Source organism: Xylocopa sonorina, chromosome 8 (assembly GCF_050948175.1).
Source record: "Xylocopa sonorina isolate GNS202 chromosome 8, iyXylSono1_principal, whole genome shotgun sequence".
In the NCBI taxonomy this organism is placed as follows: domain Eukaryota; kingdom Metazoa; phylum Arthropoda; class Insecta; order Hymenoptera; family Apidae; genus Xylocopa; species Xylocopa sonorina.
Window position 1 is genome coordinate 274,284 of NC_135200.1, and position 13,202 is coordinate 287,485.

Sequence of the window (13,202 nt, forward strand, 5' to 3'; positions counted from 1 at the left end):
CGTAGCAATGGATTTCTGATGCTTCTTAAAACGCGATATCGCATCTCATTTCTATGTTTCATGGTAAGATATAATATGATTTGCGAAGTGTTATGTATTCCTCGTCTACACATCAAATGAATGTAAATGCGACACTTCCTTGCAAGGAAATAGCATTTGCAGATGTCTACGTATCGTAGCAATGGATTTCTAATGCTTCTTAGAACGAGATATTGCATCTCATATCTATGTTTCATGATAAGATATAATATTCATTGCGAAGTGTTATGCATTCCTCGTCTACGATTCAAATGAATGTAAATGCGACACTTCCTTGCAAGGAAATAGCGTTTGCAAATGTCTACGTATCGAAGCAATAGAGTTCAAATGCTTCTTAAAACGAGATACTGCATCTCATATCTATGTTTCATGATAAGATGTAATATTCATTGCGAAGTGCTATGCATTCCTCGCCTACGATTCAAATGAATGTAAATGCGACACTTCCTTGCAAGGAAATAGCGTTTGCAGATGTCTACGTATCGTAACAATAGAGTTCTTATGATGCTTGAAACGCGATATCGCATCTCATTTCTATGCTTCATGGTAAGATATAATATGATTTGCGAAGTGTCATGTCTTCCTCGTCTACACTTCAAATGAATGTAAATGCGACACTTCCTTGCTGGGAAATAGCGTCTGCAGATGTCTAGGTATCGTAGCAATAGAGTTCTAATGCTTCTTAAAACACGATATCGCATCTCATTTCTATGTTTCATGGTAAGATGTAATATGAATTGCGAAGTGTTATGTATTCCTCGTCTACACTTCAAATGAATGTAAATGCGATGCTTCCTTGCAAGGAAATAGCGTTTGCAAATGTCTACGTATCGAAGCAATAGAGTTCAAATGCTTCTTAAAACGAGATACTGCACCTCATATCTATGTTTCATGATAAGATATAATGTTCATTGCGAAGTGCTGTGCATTCCTCGCCTACGATTCAAATGAATGTAAATGCGACACTTCCTTGCAAGGAAATTGCGTTTGCAGATGTCTACGTATCGTAGCAATAGTGTTCTTATGATTCATAAAAAGCGATATCGCATCTCATTTCTATGTTTCATGGTAAGGTATAATATGATTTGCGAAGTGTTATGTATTCCTCGTCTACACTTCAAATGAATGTGAATGCTACACTTCCTCGCTAGGAAATAGCGTCTGCAGATGTCTAGGTATCGTAGCAATACGGTTCCAATGCTTCTTAAAACGAGATATTGCATCTAATATCTATGTTTCATGATAAGATATAATATTCATTGCGAAGTGTTATGCATTCCTCGTCTACGATTCAAATGAAAGTAAATGCGACACTTCCTTGCAAGGAAATAGCGTTTGCAGATGTCTACGTATCGTAGCAATAGAGTTCTTATAATTCTTAAAACGAGATTTCGCATCTCATTTCTATGTTTCATGGTAAGATATAATAGGATTTGCGAAGTATCATGTATTCCTCGTCTACACTTCAAATGAACGTAAATGCGACACTTCCTTGCTAGGATATAGCGTCTGCAGATGTCTAGGTATCGTAGCAGTAGAGTTCTGTTGATTCTGAAAACGCGATATCGCATCTCATTTCTATGTTTCATGATAAGATATAATATGATTTGCGAAGTGTTATGTATTCCTCGTCTGCACTTCAAATGAATGTAAATGCGACACTTCCTTGCAAGGAAATAGCGATTGCAGATGTCTACCTATCGTAGCAATAGAGTTCTAATGCTTCTTAAAACGCGATATCGCATCTCATTTCTATGTTTCGTGGTAAGATATAATATGATTTGCGAAGTGTCATGTCTTCCTCGTCTACACTTCAAATGAATGTAAATGCGACACTTCCTTGCTGGGAAATAGCGTCTGCAGATGTCTAGGTATCGTAGCAATAGAGTTCTAATGCTTCTTAAAACGCGATATCGCATCTCATTTCTATGTTTCATGGTAAGATGTAATATGATTTGCGAAGTGTTATGTATTCCTCGTCTACACTTCAAATGAATGTGAATGCGACACTTCCTCGCTAGGAAATAGCGTCTGCAGATGTCTAGTTATCGTAGCAATAGAGTTCCAATGCTTCTTAAAACGGGATATTGCATCTAGTATCTATGTTTCATGATAATATATAATATTCATTGCGAAGTGTTATGCATTCCTCGTCTACGATTCAAATGAATGTAAATGCGACACTTCCTTGCAAGGAAATAGCGTTTGCAGATGTCAACGTATCGAAGCAATAGAGTTCAAATGCTTCTTAAAACGCGATATCGCATCTCATTTCTATGTTTCATGGTAAGATATAATATGATTTGCGAAGTGTTATGTATTCCTCGTCTACACTTCAAATGAATGTAAATGCGACACTTCCTTGCTGGGAAATAGCGTCTGCAGATGTCTACCTATCGTAGCAATAGAGTTCTAATGCTTCTTAAAACGCGATATCGCATCTCATTTCTATGTTTCATGGTAAGATATAATATGATTTGCGAAGTGTTATGTATTCCTCGTCTACACTTCAAATGAATGTAAATGCGACACTTCCTTACAAGGAAATAGCGTTTGCAGATGTCTACGTATCGAAGCAATAGAGTTCTAATGCTTCTTAAAACGCGATATCGCATCTCATTTCTATGTTTAATGGTAAGATATAATATGATTTGCGAAGTGCTATGTATTCCTCGTCTACACATCAAATGAATGTAAATGCGACACTTCCTTCCAAGGAAATAGCGTCTGCAGATGTCTACGTATCGTAGCAATGGATTTCTGATGCTTCTTAGAACGCGATATCGTATCTCATTTCTATGTTTCATGGTAAGATATAATATGATTTGCGAAGTGTCATGTATTCCTCGTCTACACTTCAAATGAATGTAAATGCGACACTTGCTCGCTAGGAAATAGCGTTTGCAGATGTCTAGGTATCGTAGCAATGGATTTCTGATGCTTCTTAAAACGCGATATCGCATCTCATTTCTATGTTTCATGGTAAGATATAATATGATTTGCGAAGTGTTATGTATTCCTCGTCTACACATCAAATGAATGTAAATGCGACACTTCCTTGCAAGGAAATAGCATTTGCAGATGTCTACGTATCGTAGCAATGGATTTCTAATGCTTCTTAGAACGAGATATTGCATCTCATATCTATGTTTCATGATAAGATATAATATTCATTGCGAAGTGTTATGCATTCCTCGTCTACGATTCAAATGAATGTAAATGCGACACTTCCTTGCAAGGAAATAGCGTTTGCAAATGTCTACGTATCGAAGCAATAGAGTTCAAATGCTTCTTAAAACGAGATACTGCATCTCATATCTATGTTTCATGATAAGATGTAATATTCATTGCGAAGTGCTATGCATTCCTCGCCTACGATTCAAATGAATGTAAATGCGACACTTCCTTGCAAGGAAATAGCGTTTGCAGATGTCTACGTATCGTAACAATAGAGTTCTTATGATGCTTGAAACGCGATATCGCATCTCATTTCTATGCTTCATGGTAAGATATAATATGATTTGCGAAGTGTCATGTCTTCCTCGTCTACACTTCAAATGAATGTAAATGCGACACTTCCTTGCTGGGAAATAGCGTCTGCAGATGTCTAGGTATCGTAGCAATAGAGTTCTAATGCTTCTTAAAACACGATATCGCATCTCATTTCTATGTTTCATGGTAAGATGTAATATGAATTGCGAAGTGTTATGTATTCCTCGTCTACACTTCAAATGAATGTAAATGCGATGCTTCCTTGCAAGGAAATAGCGTTTGCAAATGTCTACGTATCGAAGCAATAGAGTTCAAATGCTTCTTAAAACGAGATACTGCACCTCATATCTATGTTTCATGATAAGATATAATGTTCATTGCGAAGTGCTGTGCATTCCTCGCCTACGATTCAAATGAATGTAAATGCGACACTTCCTTGCAAGGAAATTGCGTTTGCAGATGTCTACGTATCGTAGCAATAGTGTTCTTATGATTCATAAAAAGCGATATCGCATCTCATTTCTATGTTTCATGGTATGGTATAATATGATTTGCGAAGTGTTATGTATTCCTCGTCTACACTTCAAATGAATGTGAATGCTACACTTCCTCGCTAGGAAATAGCGTCTGCAGATGTCTAGGTATCGTAGCAATACGGTTCCAATGCTTCTTAAAACGAGATATTGCATCTAATATCTATGTTTCATGATAAGATATAATATTCATTGCGAAGTGTTATGCATTCCTCGTCTACGATTCAAATGAAAGTAAATGCGACACTTCCTTGCAAGGAAATAGCGTTTGCAGATGTCAACGTATCGTAGCAATAGAGTTCTTATAATTCTTAAAACGAGATTTCGCATCTCATTTCTATGTTTCATGGTAAGATATAATAGGATTTGCGAAGTATCATGTATTCCTCGTCTACACTTCAAATGAACGTAAATGCGACACTTCCTTGCTAGGATATAGCGTCTGCAGATGTCTAGGTATCGTAGCAGTAGAGTTCTGTTGATTCTGAAAACGCGATATCGCATCTCATTTCTATGTTTCATGATAAGATATAATATGATTTGCGAAGTGTTATGTATTCCTCGTCTGCACTTCAAATGAATGTAAATGCGACACTTCCTTGCAAGGAAATAGCGATTGCAGATGTCTACCTATCGTAGCAATAGAGTTCTAATGCTTCTTAAAACGCGATATCGCATCTCATTTCTATGTTTCGTGGTAAGATATAATATGATTTGCGAAGTGTCATGTCTTCCTCGTCTACACTTCAAATGAATGTAAATGCGACACTTCCTTGCTGGGAAATAGCGTCTGCAGATGTCTAGGTATCGTAGCAATAGAGTTCTAATGCTTCTTAAAACGCGATATCGCATCTCATTTCTATGTTTCATGGTAAGATGTAATATGATTTGCGAAGTGTTATGTATTCCTCGTCTACACTTCAAATGAATGTAAATGCGACACTTCCTTGCTGGGAAATAGCGTCTGCAGATGTCTACCTATCGTAGCAATAGAGTTCTAATGCTTCTTAAAACGCGATATCGCATCTCATTTCTATGTTTCATGGTAAGATATAATATGATTTGCGAAGTGTTATGTATTCCTCGTCTACACTTCAAATGAATGTAAATGCGACACTTCCTTACAAGGAAATAGCGTTTGCAGATGTCTACGTATCGAAGCAATAGAGTTCTAATGCTTCTTAAAACGCGATATCGCATCTCATTTCTATGTTTAATGGTAAGATATAATATGATTTGCGAAGTGCTATGTATTCCTCGTCTACACATCAAATGAATGTAAATGCGACACTTCCTTCCAAGGAAATAGCGTCTGCAGATGTCTACGTATCGTAGCAATGGATTTCTGATGCTTCTTAGAACGCGATATCGTATCTCATTTCTATGTTTCATGGTAAGATATAATATGATTTGCGAAGTGTCATGTATTCCTCGTCTACACTTCAAATGAATGTAAATGCGACACTTGCTCGCTAGGAAATAGCGTTTGCAGATGTCTAGGTATCGTAGCAATGGATTTCTGATGCTTCTTAAAACGCGATATCGCATCTCATTTCTATGTTTCATGGTAAGATATAATATGATTTGCGAAGTGTTATGTATTCCTCGTCTACACATCAAATGAATGTAAATGCGACAATTCCTTGCAAGGAAATAGCATTTGCAGATGTCTACGTATCGTAGCAATGGATTTCTAATGCTTCTTAGAACGAGATATTGCATCTCATATCTATGTTTCATGATAAGATATAATATTCATTGCGAAGTGTTATGCATTCCTCGTCTACGATTCAAATGAATGTAAATGCGACACTTCCTTGCAAGGAAATAGCGTTTGCAAATGTCTACGTATCGAAGCAATAGAGTTCAAATGCTTCTTAAAACGAGATACTGCATCTCATATCTATGTTTCATGATAAGATGTAATATTCATTGCGAAGTGCTATGCATTCCTCGCCTACGATTCAAATGAATGTAAATGCGACACTTCCTTGCAAGGAAATAGCGTTTGCAGATGTCTACGTATCGTAACAATAGAGTTCTTATGATGCTTGAAACGCGATATCGCATCTCATTTCTATGCTTCATGGTAAGATATAATATGATTTGCGAAGTGTCATGTCTTCCTCGTCTACACTTCAAATGAATGTAAATGCGACACTTCCTTGCTGGGAAATAGCGTCTGCAGATGTCTAGGTATCGTAGCAATAGAGTTCTAATGCTTCTTAAAACACGATATCGCATCTCATTTCTATGTTTCATGGTAAGATGTAATATGAATTGCGAAGTGTTATGTATTCCTCGTCTACACTTCAAATGAATGTAAATGCGATGCTTCCTTGCAAGGAAATAGCGTTTGCAAATGTCTACGTATCGAAGCAATAGAGTTCAAATGCTTCTTAAAACGAGATACTGCACCTCATATCTATGTTTCATGATAAGATATAATGTTCATTGCGAAGTGCTGTGCATTCCTCGCCTACGATTCAAATGAATGTAAATGCGACACTTCCTTGCAAGGAAATTGCGTTTGCAGATGTCTACGTATCGTAGCAATAGTGTTCTTATGATTCATAAAAAGCGATATCGCATCTCATTTCTATGTTTCATGGTAAGGTATAATATGATTTGCGAAGTGTTATGTATTCCTCGTCTACACTTCAAATGAATGTGAATGCTACACTTCCTCGCTAGGAAATAGCGTCTGCAGATGTCTAGGTATCGTAGCAATACGGTTCCAATGCTTCTTAAAACGAGATATTGCATCTAATATCTATGTTTCATGATAAGATATAATATTCATTGCGAAGTGTTATGCATTCCTCGTCTACGATTCAAATGAAAGTAAATGCGACACTTCCTTGCAAGGAAATAGCGTTTGCAGATGTCTACGTATCGTAGCAATAGAGTTCTTATAATTCTTAAAACGAGATTTCGCATCTCATTTCTATGTTTCATGGTAAGATATAATAGGATTTGCGAAGTATCATGTATTCCTCGTCTACACTTCAAATGAACGTAAATGCGACACTTCCTTGCTAGGATATAGCGTCTGCAGATGTCTAGGTATCGTAGCAGTAGAGTTCTGTTGATTCTGAAAACGCGATATCGCATCTCATTTCTATGTTTCATGATAAGATATAATATGATTTGCGAAGTGTTATGTATTCCTCGTCTGCACTTCAAATGAATGTAAATGCGACACTTCCTTGCAAGGAAATAGCGATTGCAGATGTCTACCTATCGTAGCAATAGAGTTCTAATGCTTCTTAAAACGCGATATCGCATCTCATTTCTATGTTTCGTGGTAAGATATAATATGATTTGCGAAGTGTCATGTCTTCCTCGTCTACACTTCAAATGAATGTAAATGCGACACTTCCTTGCTGGGAAATAGCGTCTGCAGATGTCTAGGTATCGTAGCAATAGAGTTCTAATGCTTCTTAAAACGCGATATCGCATCTCATTTCTATGTTTCATGGTAAGATGTAATATGATTTGCGAAGTGTTATGTATTCCTCGTCTACACTTCAAATGAATATGAATGCGACACTTCCTCGCTAGGAAATAGCGTCTGCAGATGTCTAGTTATCGTAGCAATAGAGTTCCAATGCTTCTTAAAACGGGATATTGCATCTAGTATCTATGTTTCATGATAATATATAATATTCATTGCGAAGTGTTATGCATTCCTCGTCTACGATTCAAATGAAAGTAAATGCGACACTTCCTTGCAAGGAAATAGCGTTTGCAGATGTCTACGTATCGTAGCAATAGAGTTCATATGATTCTTAAAACGCGATATCGCATCTCATTTCTATGTTTCATGGTAAGATATAACATGATTTGCGAAGTGTTATGTATTCCTCGTCTACACTTCAAATGAATGTGAATGCGATACTTCCTCGCTAGGAAATAGCGTTTGCAGATGTCTACGTATCGTAGCAATAGCTTTCTAATGCTTCTTAAAACGCGATATCGCATCTCATTTCTATGTTTCATGGTAAGATATAACATGATTTGCGAAGTGTTATGTATACCTCGTGTACACCTCAAATGAATGTAAATACGACACTTCCTTGCAAGGAAATAGCGATTGCAGATGTCTACCTATCGTAGCAATAGAGTTCTAATGCTTCTTAAAACGCGATATCGCATCTCATTTCTATGTTTCATGGTAAGATATAATATGATTTGCGAAGTATCATGTATTCCTCGTCTACACTTCAAATGAATGTAAATGCGACACTTCGTTGCAAGGAAATAGCGTTTGCAAATGTCTACCTATCGTAGCAATAGTTTTCTAATGCTTCTTAAAACGCGATATCGCATCCCATTTCTATGTTTTATGGTAAGATATAATATGATTTGCGAAGTATCATGTATTCCTCGTCTACACTTCAAATGAATGTAAATGCGACACTTCCTTGCAAGGAAATAGCGTTTGCAGATGTCTACGTATCGAAGCAACAGAGTTCAAATGCTTCTTAAAACGAGATATTGCATCTCATATCTATGTTTCATGATAAGATATAGTATTCATTGCGAAGTGTTATGCATTCCTCGTCTACGATTCAAATGAATGTAAATGCGACACTTCCTTGCAAGGAAATAGCGCTTGCAGATGTCTACGTATCGAAGCAATAGAGTTCAAATGCTTCTTAACAACGAGATACTGCATCTCATATGTATGTTTCATGATAAGATATAATATTCATTGCGAAGTGTTACGCATTCCTCATCTACGATTCAAATGAAAGTAAATGCGACACTTCCTTGCAAGGAAATAGCGTTTGCAGATGTCTACGTATCGTAACAATAGAGTTCTTATGATTCTTGAAACGCGATATCGCATCTCATTTCTATGTTTCATGGTAAGATATAATATGATTTGCGAAGTGTTATGTATTCCTCGTCTACACTTCAAATGAATGTAAATGCGACACTTCCTTGCTGGGAAATAGCGTCTGCAGATGTCTAGGTATCGTAGCAGTAGAGTTCTAATGCTTCTTAAAACGCGATATCGCATCTCATTTCTATGTTTCATGGTAAGATGTAATATGATTTCCGAAGTGTTATGTATTCCTCGTCTACACTTCAAATGAATGTAAATGCGATGCTTCCTTGCAAGGAAATAGCGTTTGCAAATGTCTACGTATCGAAGCAATAGAGTTCAAATGCTTCTTAAAACGAGATACTGCATCTCATATCTATGTTTCATGATAAGATGTAATATTCATTGCGAAGTGCTATGCATTCCTCGCCTACGATTCAAATGAATGTAAATGCGACACTTCCTTGCAAGGAAATAGCGTTTGCAGATGTCTACGTATCGTAACAATAGAGTTCTTATGATGCTTGAAACGCGATATCGCATCTCATTTCTATGCTTCATGGTAAGATATAATATGATTTGCGAAGTGTTATGTATTCCTCGTCTACACTTCAAATGAATGTAAATGCGACACTTCCTTGCAAGGAAATAGCGTCTGCAGATGTCTAGTTATCGTAGCAATAGAGTTCCAATGCTTCTTAAAACGGGATATTGCATCTAGTATCTATGTTTCATGATAATATATAATATTCATTGCGAAGTGTTATGCATTCCTCGTCTACGATTCAAATGAAAGTAAATGCGACACTTCCTTGCAAGGAAATAGCGTTTGCAGATGTCTACGTATCGTAGCAATAGAGTTCATATGATTCTTAAAACGCGATATCGCATCTCATTTCTATGTTTCATGGTAAGATATAACATGATTTGCGAAGTGTTATGTATACCTCGTGTACACCTCAAATGAATGTAAATGCGACACTTCCTTGCAAGGAAATAGCGATTGCAGATGTCCACCTATCGTAGCAATAGAGTTCTAATGCTTCTTAAAACGCGATATCGCATCTCATTTCTATGTTTCATGGTAAGATATAATATGATTTGCGAAGTATCATGTATTCCTCGTCTACACTTCAAATGAATGTAAATGCGACACTTCGTTGCAAGGAAATAGCGTTTGCAAATGTCTACCTATCGTAGCAATAGTTTTCTAATGCTTCTTAAAACGCGATATCGCATCCCATTTCTATGTTTCATGGTAAGATATAATATGATTTGCGAAGTATCATGTATTCCTCGTCTACACTTCAAATGAATGTAAATGCGACACTTCCTTGCAAGGAAATAGCGTTTGCAGATGTCTACGTATCGAAGCAACAGAGTTCAAATGCTTCTTAAAACGAGATATTGCATCTCATATCTATGTTTCATGATAAGATATAGTATTCATTGCGAAGTGTTATGCATTCCTCGTCTACGATTCAAATGAATGTAAATGCGACACTTCCTTGCAAGGAAATAGCGCTTGCAGATGTCTACGTATCGAAGCAATAGAGTTCAAATGCTTCTTAAAACGAGATACTGCATCTCATATGTATGTTTCATGATAAGATATAATATTCATTGCGAAGTGTTATGCATTCCTCATCTACGATTCAAATGAAAGTAAATGCGACACTTCCTTGCAAGGAAATAGCATTTGCAGATTTCTACGTATCGTAGCAATGGATTTCTAATGCTTCTTAGAACGAGATATTGCATCTCATTACTATGTTTCATGGTAAGATATAATAAGATTTGCGAAGTGTCATGTATTCCTCGTCTACACTTCAAATGACTGTGAATGCGACACTTGCTCGCTAGGAAATAGCGTTTGCAGATGTCTAGGTATCGTAGCAATAGAGTTCTAATGCTTCTTAAAACGCGATATCGCATCTCATTTCTACGGTTCATGGTAAGATGTATTATGATTTGCGAAGTGTTATGCATTCCTCGTCTACGATTCAAATGAATGTAAATGCGACACTTCCTTGCAAGGAAATAGCGTTTGCAGATGTCTACGTATCGAAGCAATAGAGTTTAAATGCTTCTTAAAACGCGATATCGCATCTCATTTCTATGTTTCATGGTAAGATGTAATATGATTTGCGAAGTGTTATGTATTCCTCGTCTACACTTCAAATGAATGTGAATGCGACACTTCCTCGCTAGGAAATAGCGTCTGCAGATGTCTAGGTATCGTAGCAATAGAGTTCCAATGCTTCTTAAAACGAGATACTGCATCTCATATCTATGTTTCATGATAAGATATAATATTCATTGCGAAGTGCTATGCGTTCCTCGCCTACGATTCAAATGAATGTAAATGCGACACTTCCTTGCAAGGAAATAGCGTTTGCAGATGTCTACGTATCGTAGCAATAGAGTTCTTATGATTCTTAAAAAGCGATATCGCATCTCATTTCTATGTTTCATGGTAAGGTATAATATGATTTGCGAAGTGTTATGTATTCCTCGTCTACACTTCAAATGAATGTAAATGCGACACTTCCTTGCAAGGAAACAGCGTTTGCAGATGTCTACGTATCGAAGAAATTGAGTACAAATGCTTCTTAAAACGCGATATCGCATCTCATTTCTATGTTTCATGGTAAGATATAATATGATTTGCGAAGTGTCATGTCTTCCTCGTCTACACTTCAAATAAATGTAAATGCGATGCTTCCTTGCAAGGAAATAGCGTTTGCAAATGTCTACGTATCGAAGCAATAGAGTTCAAATGCTTCTTAAAACGAGATACTGCATCTCATATCTATGTTTCATGATAAGATATAATATTCATTGCGAAGTGCTGTGCATTCCTCGCCCACGATTCAAATGAATGTAAATGCGACACTTCCTTGCAAGGAAATAGCGTTTGCAGATGTCTACGTATCGTAGCAATAGTGTTCTTATGATTCATAAAAAGCGATATCGCATCTCATTTCTATGTTTCATGGTAAGGTATGATATGATTTGCGAAGTGTTATGTATTCCTCGTCTACACTTCAAATGAATGTGAATGCGACACTTCCTCGCTAGGAAATAGCGTCTGCAGATGTCTAGGTATCGTAGCAATAGAGTTCCAATGCTTCTTAAAACGAGATATTGCATCTAATATCTATGTTTCATGATAAGATATAATATTCATTGCGAAGTGTTATGTATTCCTCGTCTACACTTCAAATGAATGTAAATGCGACACTTCCTTACAAGGAAATAGCGTATGCAGATGTCTACGTATCGAAGCAATAGAGTTCTAATGCTTCTTAAAACGCGATATCGCGTCTCATTTCTATGTTTCATGGTAAGATATAAGATGATTTGCTAAGTGTCATGTATTCCTCGTCTACACTTCAAATGAATGTAAATGCGACACTTCGTTGCAAGGAAATAGCGTTTGCAAATGTCTACCTATCGTAGCAATAGTTTTTTAATGCATCTTAAAACGCGATATCGCATCCCATTTCTATGTTTCATGGTAAGATATAATATGATTTGCGAAGTATCATGTATTCCTCGTCTACACTTCAAATGAATGTAAATGCGACACTTCCTTGCAAGGAAACAGCGTTTGCAGATGTCTACGTATCGAAGAAATTGAGTCAAATGCTTCTTAAAACGCGATATCGCATCTCATTTCTGTGTTTCATGGTAAGATATAATATGATTTGCGAAGTATCATGTATTCCTCGTCTACACTTCAAATGAATGTAAATGCGACACTTCCTTGCAAGGAAATAGCGTTTGCAGATGTATACATATCGAAGCAATAAAGTTGAAATGCTTCTTAAAACGAGATATTGCATCTCATATCTATGTTTCATGATAAGATATAATATTCATTGCGAAGTGTTATGCATTCCTCGTCTACGATTCAAATGAATGTAAATGCGACACTTGCTTGCAAGGAAATAGCGTTTGCAGATGTCTACGTATCATAGCAATGGATTTCTGATGCTTCTTGAAACGCGAAATCGCATCTCATTTCTATGTTTCATGGTAAGATATAATATGATTTGCGAAGTGTCATGTATTCCTCGTCTACACTTCAAATGAATGTAAATGCGACACTTCCTTGCAAGGAAATTGCGTTTGCAGATGTCTACGTATCGTAGCAATAGATTTCTTATGATTCTTAAAACGCGATATCGGATCTCACTTCTATATTTCATGGTAAGATATAGTATTCATTGCGAAGTGTTATGCATTCCTCGTCTACGATTCAAATGAATGCAAATGCGTCACTTCCTTGCAAGGAAATA